At 47.4% G+C, this 14,642-nt stretch overlaps 1 protein-coding gene across 1 annotated transcript in view; it reads left to right on the plus strand.

The window, feature by feature from the left end:
* The first annotated feature begins 3,456 nt into the window (after positions 1-3,456).
* LATS2 (large tumor suppressor kinase 2) overlaps positions 3,457-14,642 on the plus strand; it is a 97,521-nt gene continuing 86,335 nt past the window's right edge. The window contains exon 1 of the mRNA XM_028837636.2: positions 3,457-3,707. The gene's annotated coding sequence lies outside the window, so the exon portion shown is untranslated. The remainder of the gene's footprint in view (positions 3,708-14,642) is intronic.

Consider the following 14,642-nt stretch of genomic DNA (forward strand, 5'->3'; position numbering starts at 1 on the left):
AAAAAAAAAAAAAAAAAAAAAATTCTGTTAACTATCCTACTATAGAAGTAGCAGGAATTATAAGACAAAATCACCCAGAATCACTACACTACATCCAGAGACTACCACTGTTAACATTTGGCTGTGCAATTTTCTGGGCTTTAAAAATAGTTTTAAAAATATATATGTGTATATAGTTTATTGTATATACATATAAAATAAACTTATATTGTTGCTGTTCTTCCTTTCTTTTTTTTTTTTTTTTTTTTTGAGACGGAGTCTCGCTCTGTCTTCCAGGCTGGAGTGCAGTGGCCGGATCTCAGCTCACTGCAAGCTCCGCCTCCCGGGTTTACGCCATTCTCCTACCTCAGCCTCCCGAGTAGCTGGGACTACAGGCGCCCGCCACCTCACCCGGCTAGTTTTTTTTTTTTTGTATTTTTTAGTAGAGACGGGGTTTCACCGTGTTAGCCAGGATGGTCTCGATCTCCTGACTTCATGATCCACCCGTCTCGGCCTCCCAAAGTGCTGGGATTACAGGCTTGAGCCACCGCGCCCGGCCCCTTTTTTTTGTTTTTAGTAGAGTTGGGAGCTTAGTCTGTTGGCCAGGCTGGTCTCCAACTCCTGGTCTCAAGTGATCCACCCATCTCAGCTTCCCCAAGCACTGGGATTACAGGCAGGAGCCACCATGCCCAGCATGTTATTTTCCTTGAATACCTCTACCACACTATAAACTCCACCAGGGGATAAATCTTGTGATTTTGCTTACCATGTTATCCCATGTATGAGTTATTTTAGCACATGGCTCATAGCAGGTACCTATGACAAAACAGAAAAAAGCAAAGCAAAACAAAACAGAAACTCAAATGTACAACAACAAAAATGAGAAGGAACGAATGACTCCATGTTAATAAACACAAATCGTTAATCACAACATTCTTTCATGTGAGCGTGTCAGCTTTGCCAACGAAGCCCCTATCTTGGAAACTTACTTGTTTCCAATTTGTCTCTATTCTCATATATATATATAAATATACATATAAGATTTAAAATTTTTAATTTTTTTTAAAAAAGGCACAAAGAATAATATAGCACACATCATTGAACCCAACCACCCAGAACCAACAACTTTTAAGATTTTGACAGCTTTGTTTCCATTTTTTAAATAAAAGAAAGCATTGTAAAGTTGAAGTCTTCATTTCTTTTCGCCGCTCAAGTTCCCTCCTTCCCTCTAATATAAGCAACAGCTGTCATGAATTTGGTGTGTGATATTGCATTCTATGTCTATACTTATATAAAGTATGTGATCATTTTAGGTTCTGTGGGATTTTGATTATTTATAAATATGGTATCACAATGTATATATAGTTCTGCAACTTGTTTTTTTTCACTCCACACTGCTTTTGAATTCTTTCTACCGTCATTTATCCTTTACAACTACAGAGCTAGTTCATTAAATTAACTACTATGTATATTCCATCATTTGGATATCTACCTTTTATTTTCCTACCCCTCGACGGGACGTTTGGGGTTTTTCTCAATTTTTCACTACTGTAAACAATGTTGAAATGATCATTGTAACTGCAACATTTTTATTAGGTATTTTATGCACAAATTTTAAAGTCCATTAAATCTATTTTATAATATTTTTCATTCCACATGTGTTTTTAACATTATGTTTACATCTTTGGAGGCAGAGCAGGGGCAGGATCTTTAAACATACAACAAAAAAAGATTAGCAGCCATGTGACTTGGGGTTGGGGTGGAGGAAGTATAGTCAGCTTAAGAGTGGAAACAAGGCCAAGCATGGTGGTGCGTGCCTGTATTCCCAGCTACCCTAGAGGCTGAGGCAGGAGGATGGCTTGCGCCCAGGAGTTCAAGGCTGATGTGGGCTGCAGTAAGTTATGATTGTGCCACTGCACTCCAGCCTGGGCAACGTCTGTAAGAAAAAAAGGAAAAAATGTGGAAAGGTACATAGGTAATGCCAGTAGAGCTCAATTGCAGAATATTGGCTGGAGACTTATTTTGCTCCTAGTACTGTGCAAGATATCTGGGTAGCATACAAGATACTATCGGGAAAAAAAAAAAAAAAAGATACTATCAAAAAATGAAATTGAATTCTAAGCTGCACAATGGTTTCTTTTTTTCTTTTTCTTTTTTTTTGCACAATTCTGCTGGCAGGAAGGGATTACAGTTTGATTATCAGAGCCCAAAGAAGAGAGAAAACAGAGATCTGAGAAGATTCCCTGGAAGAGCAGAGGCCTTAAGAGACTGAAAGAGAGGAAGGAGGGGAGGAGGATGGACCAGGGACTGAAGGCTGGGTGAGACTGTCAAAATAGTGCACAGATAATGACCTTTATTACTGTTTCCCATGAGAGTAAAATTTAAAAATTTCACAAGAGTTTGTCAATTAAAGAGGAAATTGAGTTGACTTTAAAAACTATATTGACCCTCAGCATCACTTGCCACAGATGTAGGTGGTAAGAAGTACGATGTTAGGAGAGCCAGAAGTAGATTGAGTATTTGGCTTCCAGTCTATTATTTCTACTCTGAATCTTTGCACAATCCCTGCTTCTGTCCCTGTACCAGATCCAAAGTCCTCAAATGGATACTGGAGCTGTTCAAAACTCACGACCTCACTTGCTAGTATATATAGTACTACACTATTTCCTACACCAGAAAACACTTATCAGAAACAAAATATACACGGGGAGGGGAGGTTGATTACATTAAATCAGATTAAATTTGGGTGTGCATCAGACGTTCTTTTTTGTTTTTTGAGACGGAGTTTCGCTCGTTGCCCAGGCTGGAGTGCAGTGATGCGATCTCAGCTCACTGCAACCTCTGCCTCCTGGGTTCCAGCGACTCTCCTGCCTCAGTCTCCCGAAGAGCTGGGATTATAGGCATGCGCCACCACGCCTGGCTAATTTTGTATTTTTAGTAGAGACGGGGTTTCTCCATGTTGGTCAGGCTGGTCTCGAACTCCCGACCTCAGGTGATCCGCCCGCCTAAACCTCTCCAAGTGCTGGGATTACAGGCGCGAGCCACCGCTCCTGGCAGACGTTCTTAATTGTTTGATTCCACTGTCCCAATAGCCGTCTGTCCTTTCCTGCCCCTATTTTTACTGTCCCGCCCCTAGTTGGTAACTTGGTGGATCCTTCAGGCCTGCTTTTTTTTCCCCCCACCAAGACTGGTATGAGATACTTAAGAATAGTGACTTTAACAACAGTTACCAACTTTTAATACAAGTGCAGTCGAGAGGGCAAATACTCAAGTTTGGGGGCGGCTAGCAGAGAGTCAAATAGGTCCGAGAGGCCCCGGCGAGCTACCGCAGGCCAGCAGGGAGGCCGCGGGCAGGTGGCGGTCGAGGCCGGAGGCAGGAAGCGCGGCCGGGCGGGGCTGGGCGGAGCGGCCGCGGAGGAGCAGGGGCCGCAGGCGCCCCGCCCGGGCTGGTATGCGGCCGAGAGTGACGCGGGAGGCGGGGTCACGTGACGCCCGTGGAATGCCAACAATGTAGCGAATGTCCCACTTGGGTCTGCGCTTTGGAACCGCGGCGTGAGCGCCCCGGGAAGATGGAGCAGTCGCCGTCCACGCCACCGCCGCCGCCCGGGGCTCCCCCGTCCCTGCGGGGCCAGCAGCAGCTCCAGCCACCAGTGCCCGGTCTCCCGGCGCGCGAGGCCCGGGAGCCGCGGGCCAGGACGCCCCCGAGGGTGTAGACCGCGCCCCTGGAGGTGAGGGGGCTGGGGGCTGGGGTCGGGGCGGCCGCCGGGAGGGTGGCGAGAGTTTCCGCGAGGCGGTCGAGCCCTGCGGCTCCGCGCACCCACCACGGGGCCGAGGCTCCGGGAAGGGCGCCCGGCGGGGCGGCCGAGGAAGTTTGTCCGGACGGAGCCCTGCGCCCTGCCCCCACGGTCCGCGCCCGCCCGGAGCCGCCCCCGCCCGGCGGCGCGTCGTCCAGGCCGTGCGGAGCCCGCGGAGCCGGTTCCGGAGGAGCCGGGGAAGTTGGAGGCCGGCGTCGGGCGGGGGCAGCGGGGCTGCGCCGCTTTGTTGTGCGGCGGCGGGGGCGGCCGGGATCACGGCGGGGCAGGGGCGGTGCGGGCCGGGGGCGGTGTCCCAGATCCGAAAGGCCGTAGCGCCGGGCGCGCCTCTGCTTCCGCTGTCCCCGGGGGCTCGGCTTTCCACTAGACGCCGGGCCGGGCGCCCTTGACAGCCTCGGGACCCCCGCGTCCGGCCGCGCAGCGGTCCCACGGAGCCGGGGCCGTCCTCTCGGCCGCGCCATCGTCCCACGGGCCAATCAGTCGTTCGGAGCCCGCCCCGTTCGCCCCCGCCGGCCGCCCCGTCGTCCCGCGAGCCGACAGACCCACGGCCGTGCGGCAGCCGAGGCCGCGCCGCCCCTCAGCCCCCGTGGCTGCGCCGCCTCAGCCCCGGCCACACGTTCCCAACCCCGTTCCTCGCGGCCGCGCCGCCAGCCCGCGGGCCAGTCAGCCCCTCGGAGACCTCCGGACCTTGGGGGCGCCGTTCCTCCCGGCCGCGGGCGGCCAGGCCCTGCTCGGCGTCTCCCGGCCGGCTGCCGCGCCGACTCTGCGAGTTTGCTCACGGTCTTGGCGGGACGCGGCCCGAGCCGCGGGAGCGCTTTCGTGGCCACGCGAGCGGCGGCCGTTGCATAACACGCCATTCCCGTGCCCTAGTTTAGCGACGTGTCGGGGGCTTGGCTTTCTCCTCTGATGCAAGCTCACCTGCGCTTAGCTCGCAGCCGGACTCCGGAGATGGGGATTCTGACATCGTTCACATCTTGCCATCGCTGCCCAACTCCAGAAGTTCTGGGGAGCTTTCCCTCGGGCATGGAGTGCGGCCTGGAGCAAACCCGTTTGTAAAGTCCGAGTTTCCAGTGTCCCCAGGGGTGGGAGCGGGGGGCGAGGCGAGGAATGGACCCTGAAGAAGGTAAAACCCACCCGACCGGGGCGCCAAGCAGCCGGTAGCAGGGTCCCCAGTGAGCTCGGCGGCTGGCGGCTGTTCTGAGGCCTTTGGATGAGAAATGCTATTTTGCGAGGATAACTATGAAAGAACTTAACTTTCAGATTTTGTTGACAAAAATTTTGTTGTTGTTGTTTTGAGACAGGATCTCGCTCTGCCTCCCAGGCTGGAGGGCAGTGGCGCGATCTCAGCTCACTGCAACCTTCGTCTCCCAGGTTCAAGCGATTCTCCTGCCTCAGCCTCCCAAGTAGCTGGGACTACAGGCGCCGCCGCCAGCCCAGATAATTTTGTACTTTTAGTAGAGACGTGTTTCGCCGTGTTGGCCAGGCTGGCCCTCGAACTCCTGACCTCAGGTGATCCACCTGCCTCGTTCTCCCAGAGTGTTGGGATTACAGGCGTGAGCCACCCGCGCCCCACCTGACAAGAATTTTGAACAAGAACTTTCACATTTTCACGCTTCTCTAGGATGGATATGAGTGTTTTTTTGTTGTTGTTTTTTGTTTTTGTTTTTGAGACGGAGTCTCGCTCTGTCGCCCAGGCTGGAGTGCAGTGGCCGGATCTCAGCTCACTGCAAGCTCCGCCTCCCGGGTTCCCGCCATTCTCCTGCCTCAGCCTCCCGAGGAGCTGGGACCACAGGCGCCGCCACCTCGCCCGGCTAGTTTTTTGTATTTTTAGTAGAGTCGGGGTTTCACCGTGTGAGCCAGGATGGTCTCGATCTCCTGACCTCGTGATCCGCCGACCTCTCAAAATGCTGGGATTATAGGCGAGAGCCACCGCGCCCGGCCAAGAGTGTTTTTAATGTAATAGCATTAAAAAAATTATTTCACCTTAACTACTAAGCCATAAGAGTATACGTTTGGCCGGTAAATAATTCAGATTAATAGCTGAACAGCTCTTTTCACAAAGTATTCCACAAATATGTACACTTTTAGAGGAAAGTTTGCCCATATTTTAATAACAAATATACTGAAATTTGAATGCGAAATCACAAAATGTGTGTGATCTTACACAACTGTTCTGCTTAAAATTTTAACTTAGAAGATGAGGGGCCTTCCCTTAATCATGGAAAAAGTAACTCATGGCTGATTATTGGGAAATTTGTACTAAATCTTGTATATTTTTGGTAAGCTGCTTTGTATGTTTTAAGTTTTTTTTTTCTGAAATAACCGTTGTAATAAGGTAGTAACAGAAAAAAAATTCCAAAATGAGAATGTATAAACTGTTTATGACGTCTATTTAATTGTAATTAGCAAGATGTGTTATTCAGTGTCTTACAAAATTTTGTCTCATGCAGGTATAGAAGGCACTGAATGTAATAATAATAATAGAATAATGAATATACCGGCATTCCTTTGAAAATAAGTTTGTGAGCATTTAATAACTTTCCAAATCCCAGGCAGGCAGTTTAAGGTATCTGAGCAGAGGCTATCCTGTCTTGCAAAATTACCAAGGTGAATTACTAGAATCAATGAATTATAGAACTGGAAGGGATTCTTCTGGCTTCTTCATCAAGTTTGAAATAGTTTACATACTGTAAATTGGAGCCGTACATGTTCCTTAGCAAATCACAGGGTTGGTGGGAGGCGCTTTCTTTTGGTGGGAGGGGAATGCTTTTACAATAAGATTCCTTGTTATTTTAAATGCTGTGTTGTAAATAGCCAGCCCTGGGCTCCTAAACTCCACCGAGGGGCGGGGTAGGAAGGGAGTTGAAGCTGATAAATTGACCATAAACAGAGGAAGGATTTTGGGAAGCTGGGTTTAGGGGAGAGGTGTTCTTTGTATTTGAAAAACCATACCAACACCAGTTTTGAAAAGCTGCTTTTATATTTTTTTAAAATCATGTGAAACAGTATTTCTTACTGACTTTTTAAAAACGGCGTGAAGAAATACAGAAGATAAATTCAAATGCATTGACTCTGTCTTGACTAACTCTGTTCTAAAAAGTACCGAAATATTCTGATGAACAGAAAGACGGGTAAGGCTTGATTGAAGTGACTGACCTCTAGCTCTAAACATTCTCTGAATCTTCTTTTAAAAAGTCTATTGCTTAGTAATTCCTCTAGAAGGAATTGGCCTTCAAATTACACAAGTCCGGGGCATTGTTCCCATTGTACACTAGGTCACTGCTGCTCTCTGTAATGGGCTTTATTACGTAGAGTGCCCTGTGATGGCCCCAGTGTGAGGGCAGCCCTGCTTGGGCTATTCGTTTCACTGTTAGTCAGCTGTTCGCTCAGTATTTTTTTTTTTTTTTTTTTTTTTTTGAGACAGAGTCTCGCTCTGTCACCCAGGCTGGAGTGCAGTGGCCGGATCTCAGCTCACTACAAGCTCTGCCTCCCAGGTTTACGCCATTCTCCTGCCTCAGCCTCCCAAATAGCTGGGACTACAGGCGCCCGCCACCTCGCCCGGCTAGTTTTTTGTATTTTTAGTAGAGACGGGGTTTCACCGTGTTAGCCAGGCTGGTCTCGATCTCCTGACCTCGTGATCCGCCCGTCTCGGCCTCCCAAAGTGCTGGGATTACAGGCTTGAGCCACCATGCCCGGCCTCGCTCAGTATTTTTAAGGCTGATGTTATGTGGTTATTAGTTATATTTTGAAAGTATGAAGAAAGCAAGGTAATATTGGAAATAAAGACATTGGTTATGATGTTAAAATTAGAATGGAAATTTGGCATTGTTTAATGTTTGCCATTCACCCTGGGAAGACTTTGTTAGTTATCATCTAGACCATGTCAAGTTAATTGTGGCAAGTGTTTTAAGTTAATTCACAAATCCTTTTTGTTTGTGTGACAATATGTGACATACATGGGAATTTTTCTGGGAGGAAAATGAAAAAATCCTGTATTTTGTAGCCATGGTTTGTATTTCTTATTAACAGTGATTGTTAGAATCTTGTGGCGTAGTTTAGATCCTAGAGACCCTTGATCAGTTAGGATGGTAAGGATCTTAAGAATGTAAGCTGGATTTTGAAAGGAGTGGGCCTCTGGAATAGTGAGCCTGGCTGCCTCTAGGCAGTTATCTTGAGCAGGAATGCTAAGGGCCAACATGGTTCATTACTAGTTAACTCCATTCTTCCTCGGGAGTCTCACTCCTATTTTCTCATTAAATGTACCGGCATGACACCTGCCCCCTGCCCAACATTTTTTGGCTCTTGTGTTCATCTTTCTCTCCCACATTTGAACCTTTTCATGGGAAGTTCCATCCTCCAAGAATAGCTTCGCACTTTCTCCATCACATCCTAGCCCTTCAGCCTTTCTGATTTTGGTGAAATATCCCTTTCTGTAAGATACCTTCTCCAAAGAATCTCAACCCCTTCCTGAAGAATTGTGCCCCTCCATGGAAGTAGGCAGGGATTCAATGGGCAGTCACAGTATTTATTACTTAAGTCCATAGCCGTGATTTTCAAATGGGAGGGGTGTTCTAACTCCCTAGCTGGAGCATATCCAAAACTTGGAGGGGGACAGAGGAGGCAAGGCTTTCTTAACGATTGAGAACCCCTGCTGGGCTATGAACTTGAATGTAAGATGGCCCATCCTGTTGGGTCGCTTGCTATTAGGAATGCTGCAAAGAACTAATAATGTATCTGCAACTTGGTCACTCCGTTGAGATAGCTTCAGTACAGACTTATATAGCTCAGTTTTTTTATGCCATTTGTATTTGCATAATGAATATCATAAAAATATCATGTACAAAGCTGTCTAATAGAGAATGTGATGGTGTCTTTTTCCCCTAGACTGTAAGCTTATGTAGAAGTGAGACCCTGGCTGGGCATGGTGGCTCATGCCCGTAATTCCAGCACTTTGGGAGGCCGAGCCAGGTGGATCGCTTGAGTCCAGGAATTCTAGATGAGCTTGGGCAACATGGCAAAACCCCATCTCATGGTAAAACTTCCCCTCAGATCTTGTCACTGCACTCCAGCCTGGGCAACCAGAGTAAGACCCTGCCCCCACTGCCCCTCCAAAAAAAATAGACCCTATTCTACCTGGGTGAGACCTCATAGTGTCCAGCACAATGCTCAGGGCACATATGGCAATGCCAAACCCTCTGAGGCCTTGTGATGACGCTGCTATTGGAGAGTGGGAATTCTTCTAAAGTGTGTTTTCCTAGATCCCCAAAGGAATGCAATCACTGCCTTCTTCAAAGACCCTCATTATGAGAGGTAGCCCTTGGCCTGTGGCTTCCTGGCCTGGACAGTGCTGGAGTGGTACATCCACATAGTGGTTTATGATTCTGACATTTAGCATCTGGCTGGAGGCCTGGCCCATCTGCCTGATTTAGTTTCAGCTTTGCTAGTTAATTATAGTAGGGATATGATTTAAATAATAGCTGGAATTTTAGGTCCAAGAAATCCTGCTTCAGAAAATGCCAACGTGTGTCATTAGTGCCGGTCCCATGAGGCGTTGGTTTGGTTGGTTCCTTGGTTGGTGCTTGATGTGTGTTTGGCAGCCAGTGTGGGTTTGTGAAGCACTAGGATAAATTAGAATAAAAATTCTTGAACATCTGATAGCGTTTTCCAGGATTGGATTGCGGGTTGGAATTGAGTTTGGAAGGACCAAATTAAAGGCATGCTTAAAATTTTGCTCTCACATTGTTTACACAGGTCACCTATATTAAGCATGGGATTTAGTAGTTGTCTCAGCTTTGGATTTAGAGAATGAGGTGTTTTTGTTTTGTGAGTTGTTAACAGTTTTAAAATTCGTGTTTGTGGTTTCTTATTTAAAGTATGTTTAAATCAATTGGTGATGCCAAAGAAATTTCCAAAGTTAGATTTACTTTGCTTGATATCCCCATTTTTTAAAGTCCACATCCATGAGGATCATATTTATAAAACTCTTGGTGAAAGAAAAATTTCCCATATGTGAAGTCTCATTAAAATGGTATAGTAGTATGTCAGAGTTGTTCATTTCCAGCTGCAGTCTTGACTGATGAGTATTCTCATGAAAATTCTTTCAAAAGTTCATAATTTGGTCATGAAATCAACTGTCTTCAAACTAAAGCTTAAAATACACAGTCTCAAGCTGAAAAAAATACTTTCATTCTTTTTTCATCGTTTCTAAAGTACTGAGGCAAGAACACAGTTTATCCGTAGGTACTATTTTGCGTGTTCACGAAGACAAGGACAGCCCCTGTGGTATTCCTGGACTAGTGCCTCACTGTGGTGGGAGATGGAGAAAAAATCAGAACAGGGTGTGGGGCCCTCCCCCTACCTCCGTACCAAACAAAACCAGGTGGTAGGTTTAGGGATGTCACTGAATAATCCTCTCAACCTTTTTGTATGATTGAAATTTTTCATAAGCAGATGTTGAGGGGGGAATGGAAAAGGAAAGAAAAACCAGGACTCCTGATCTGGCTTCTGTTTAAGGACACAGCCACTTAGTATTTCTTAGCTCAGGTATAAATAGACATCGACATAGAAGTGTCCAGACTTGACCACCCTGGTTGATTTTATTATTTGAATGTTTGGGGCACCCACAGATGCTTAACACCCCAAGTGCCTCTAGGAGCGCAGCTCTGCTGTGAGTCAGTGTCTGTGTGGTGGAGGGCCAGTGGGGTGGGGAGGTGCAGCTGCCCTGGGGTTTGGACTTCGTGTGGAGACTTTGCCCTGCTATGTCCTACCCAGTCCCTAGGTCCAGTCTTCTCATTGTGTAGCTATGTTTATTTATTTATTTGTTTGTTTGTTTTTGAGATGGAGACCCGCTCTGTTGCCCAGGCTGGAGTGCAGTGGAATGACCTTGGCTCACTGCAACCCCCGCCTCCGCGGTTCGAGCGATTTCCAGCTAAGTTTTGCATTTTTAGTAGAGGGGGATTTTGCCATGTTGGGCAGGCTGGTCTTGAACTCCTGACCTCAAGTGATCTGCCTGTCTCCGGGTCCCAAAGTGCTAGGATTATAGGCGTGAGCCACTATGCCCAGCCATGTAGCTATGTTTAAAAAGGGAGCTGTTGTTCAAACGAGTTTGCTAAACAGGAGTAGTTAGGAGACTTTTTTCCCCATTTTTAAAATTGAGGAAAAATATACATACTATTTATCCTTTTAACCATTCATAAGTATACAGTTTAGTTAAGTGGCATTAAATGCATCATTACTGCAAACATCACCACTGTCTATATATAAGACTTTTTCATCATCCCAAACAAAAACTGTACCCCTTAAATAAAAATTCCCTGTTCACCTTGCTTCTGGTAATCTCTCTTCTTTCTGTCTCTATGAATTTGCATACTGGAGGTAACTCACATAACTGGAATCATACAATATTTCCTTTTTGTGTTTGGCATATTTCACTTAGCAAAATGTTCTTGAAGTTCATCTTTATTGTTGCATATGACAGGATTTCCTTCCTTTTTATAGCTGAATAATATACCATAGTCCTGCGACTTTTGTTCTATGAAGCTCCCTCGGGCACATTTCATTTAGACCTGCATGTTAAACTTCAGAGAAGGCACTGCTGTTGATTGAGGCTTCGTTCTCCTCATCACCTTAGACCTTTGGGGTGACACTGGCAGGCTTTGTCCTCATTGTGGAACTGAGGATGCAGACTCGGTGCGAAGTGACTGCCTGTGTCTTTCAACAGATGTTGCATGGGCCTGTGTGCACATGCCCAGGAGTAGATGGGGGTAAACCAAACAGGATGCTCCTGCCCTCATGGTGCTATCAGTTTCTTCAAGAGGAAGACACCAGCCAGTGATGGTGCTGTGGGAAGGGCTGGGAGTGAACATGTGTGGGCCCTTAGATTGGGGAGGTCAGGAAGGTCCTTCTGCGGGAGGGTCCTAGGCTGAGGTTCTAGGAGTAGGAGTGAGCCAGGCAGGTGGGGTTGGGTTGGGCTTTGCTTTGCTTTGCTTTGCTTTTTTTTTTTTGGAGGCAGAGTCTCACTCTGTTGCCAGACTGGAGTGCAGTGGCATGATCTCGGCTCACTGCATTCTCCGCCTCCTGGGTTCAAGCAATTCTCCTGACTCAGCCTCCTGAGTAGCTGGGACTACAGTCGTGTGCTACCACGCCCAGCTAATTTTTGTATATTTAGTAGAGACGGGGTTTCACCATGTTGGCCAGGATTGTCTCCATCTCCTGACCTTGTGATCTGCCCGCCTCAGCCTCCCAAAGTGCTGGGATTACAGGCATGAGCCATCGTGCCTGGCCCAGGGTTAGAGTTTTCTAGTTGAGAGAAAGGTTTTGCAAGGTGGGGAGGACAGGATGCGTTGGTGCGTTTGACATGCACAGGATCACAGAGTCAACCCAGACCTGGCGTTTGAGCTGCGGTCAGCATCTTGAGGCTCAGACGCTACTCAGAACTGAGCAACCTGGCGCCTGGCTGCAGGCACATTTCGGAGAGGAATGACTTAAGCTTTTCTTCTCTGTGCTTTTCTATCTTTACAGTTAAAAGAAAGCTACTTTAACTTTCTTTTTTTTTTTTTTTAGCCAACGCAGACATTATTGAACTGACCTCTATTTACTGCTTCACATTAATTTTCATGTAATTTTATTTTCTTAAGTACAAGCAACTCATTAAATTAAAAAATGTTCAGTTTAACACTGTCTCTATTTTTCCAGTATGTAGACAGACAGACACACACACTCTCTCTCTCTCTCAGTCCTTCATTAAGACAATGACTGATAATTTTTGTCTTAAAAGGAAGAGTTATCACCCCCTGATCTACATTCTATGTTCTATATTCTTGCCTTATTTTCCTCTTCCCCTGCTCCTTTAACTTTCTAAGCATCATTCTCAAACACTGATTTAAAGAGGAGTCACTTGGCTGGGCGCGGTAGCCTGCGCCTGTTATCCCAGCACTTTGGGAGGCTGAACCAGGTGGATCACTTGAGATTAGGAGTTCGAGACCAGCCTGGGCAACAGGGTGAAACCTCGTCTCTGCTAAAAATACAAACATTAACCGGGTGTGGTGGTGCACACCTCTAATCTCAGTTACTCAGATGGCTGAGGCACAAGAATCGCTTGAACCTGGGAGGTGGAGGTTGCAATGAGCTGAGATTGAGCCACTGCACTCCAGTCTAGGCGACAGAGTGAGACTCTCTCAAAAAAATAAATTAAAATATAAAAAGGAGGCCGGGCGCGGTGGCTCAAGCCTGTAATCCCAGCACTTTGGGAGGCCGAGACGGGCGGATCACGAGGTCAGGAGATCGAGACCATCCTGGCTAACACGGTGAAACCCCATCTCTACTAAAAAATACAAAAAACTAGCCGGGCAAGGTGGCGGGCGCCTGTAGTCCCAGCTACTCAGGAGGCTGAGGCAGGAGAATGGCGTAAACCCGGGAGGCGGAGCTTGCAGTGAGCTGAGATCCGGCCACTGCACTCCAGCCTGGGCCACAGAGCAAGACTCCGTCTCAAAAAAAAAAAAAAAAATATATATATATATATATATAAAAAGGAGTCACTTGGAGCAAGCATGGAATACCTGTTTCTGTGTTCAGTTTGGTAATTTTTCCGTGCTCTTAGCTCCTGGCCTTATTAAACCTTTTTTGTCTAACTTATCATAAATCCTTAATTAGTAATGGTGATAATTGATCAGCGTGTCATGCATTACAGATTGAGCCTGCTGTCACGCACAGCACACTGTGATCCTCAGGGCAAGCCTGTCAGGTAGACAGTAGCGGGTGTTAGACCCTTGGTACCGTGCTGGAGCTTGAAACTCAGCAAGGTTAAGTGACAGGCTCAGACCACACCATCAGTGCCAGAGCTGGGGAAGGACCTGGGCCTCCCACCTCCAGCCACTTCTTTAACACTGCACACCCAGTTCTTAGTGAGCTTCCCCACCCTATGCTTTTTAAACAGGGTCTCACTCTGACTCCCAGGCTGGAGTGCAATAGTGCGACCTTGACTCATTGCAGCCTCTACCTCCTGGGTTTAAGTGATTCTCCCATCTCAACCTCCTGAGGAGCTGGGACCATAGGTGTGCCTCTACACCGGCTAATTATTTAATTACTTTTAGAAACGCCATCTCCCTGTGTTGCCCAGGTTGGTCTCCAGTTCCTTGGCTCAAGCAGTCCTCCCGCCTTGGCCTCCCAAAGTGCTAGGATTACATGTGTGAGCCACTGAACCCAGCCTGCCCTGTGCTTTTTCACCTTTGGTCACTGCCCTCCTCCTCCACCACTGATGCTGCTCTCCTGGTGGGCCGCATTGTCCAGACAGGTGAGGTTTCCTGGCTCAGAGAATGGCACCACCACTGGCCCCAGTTTTCAAACCAGCAACTTGGGCTCGTCTTTCATATCAGTCCTTTCCAGTGAGCATCACTTACTCCTGTGAGTTCTACCTCTTAGTGCTATTGAATGCACCCACTTTTCTTTCTTTCTTTTTTTTTTTTTTTTTTTATTTGAGAAGGAGTCTCGCTCTGTCACCCAGGCTGGAGTGCAGTGGCGCAATCTTGGCTCACTGCAAGCTCCGCCTCCCAGGTTCACACTATTCTCCTGCCTCAGCCTCCCAAGTAGCTGGGGCTACAGGCACCCACCACCAAGCCCCGCTAATTTTTTGTATTTTTAGTAGAGACAGGGTTTCACCGTGTTAGCCAGGATGGTCTCGATCTCCTGACCTCGTGATCTGCCCACCTCGGCCTCCCAAAGTGCTGGGATTACAGGCGTGAGCCACCGCACCCGGCCAAATGCACCCACTTTTCTCTGTCCTGTAACTACTCTCTGTTTCAGATCCCCATAATTCTTTGGGCAAACTTCCATTATGACACATGGTATAGCGTA

Source organism: Macaca mulatta, chromosome 17 (assembly GCF_049350105.2).
Source record: "Macaca mulatta isolate MMU2019108-1 chromosome 17, T2T-MMU8v2.0, whole genome shotgun sequence".
NCBI lineage: Eukaryota > Metazoa > Chordata > Mammalia > Primates > Cercopithecidae > Macaca > Macaca mulatta.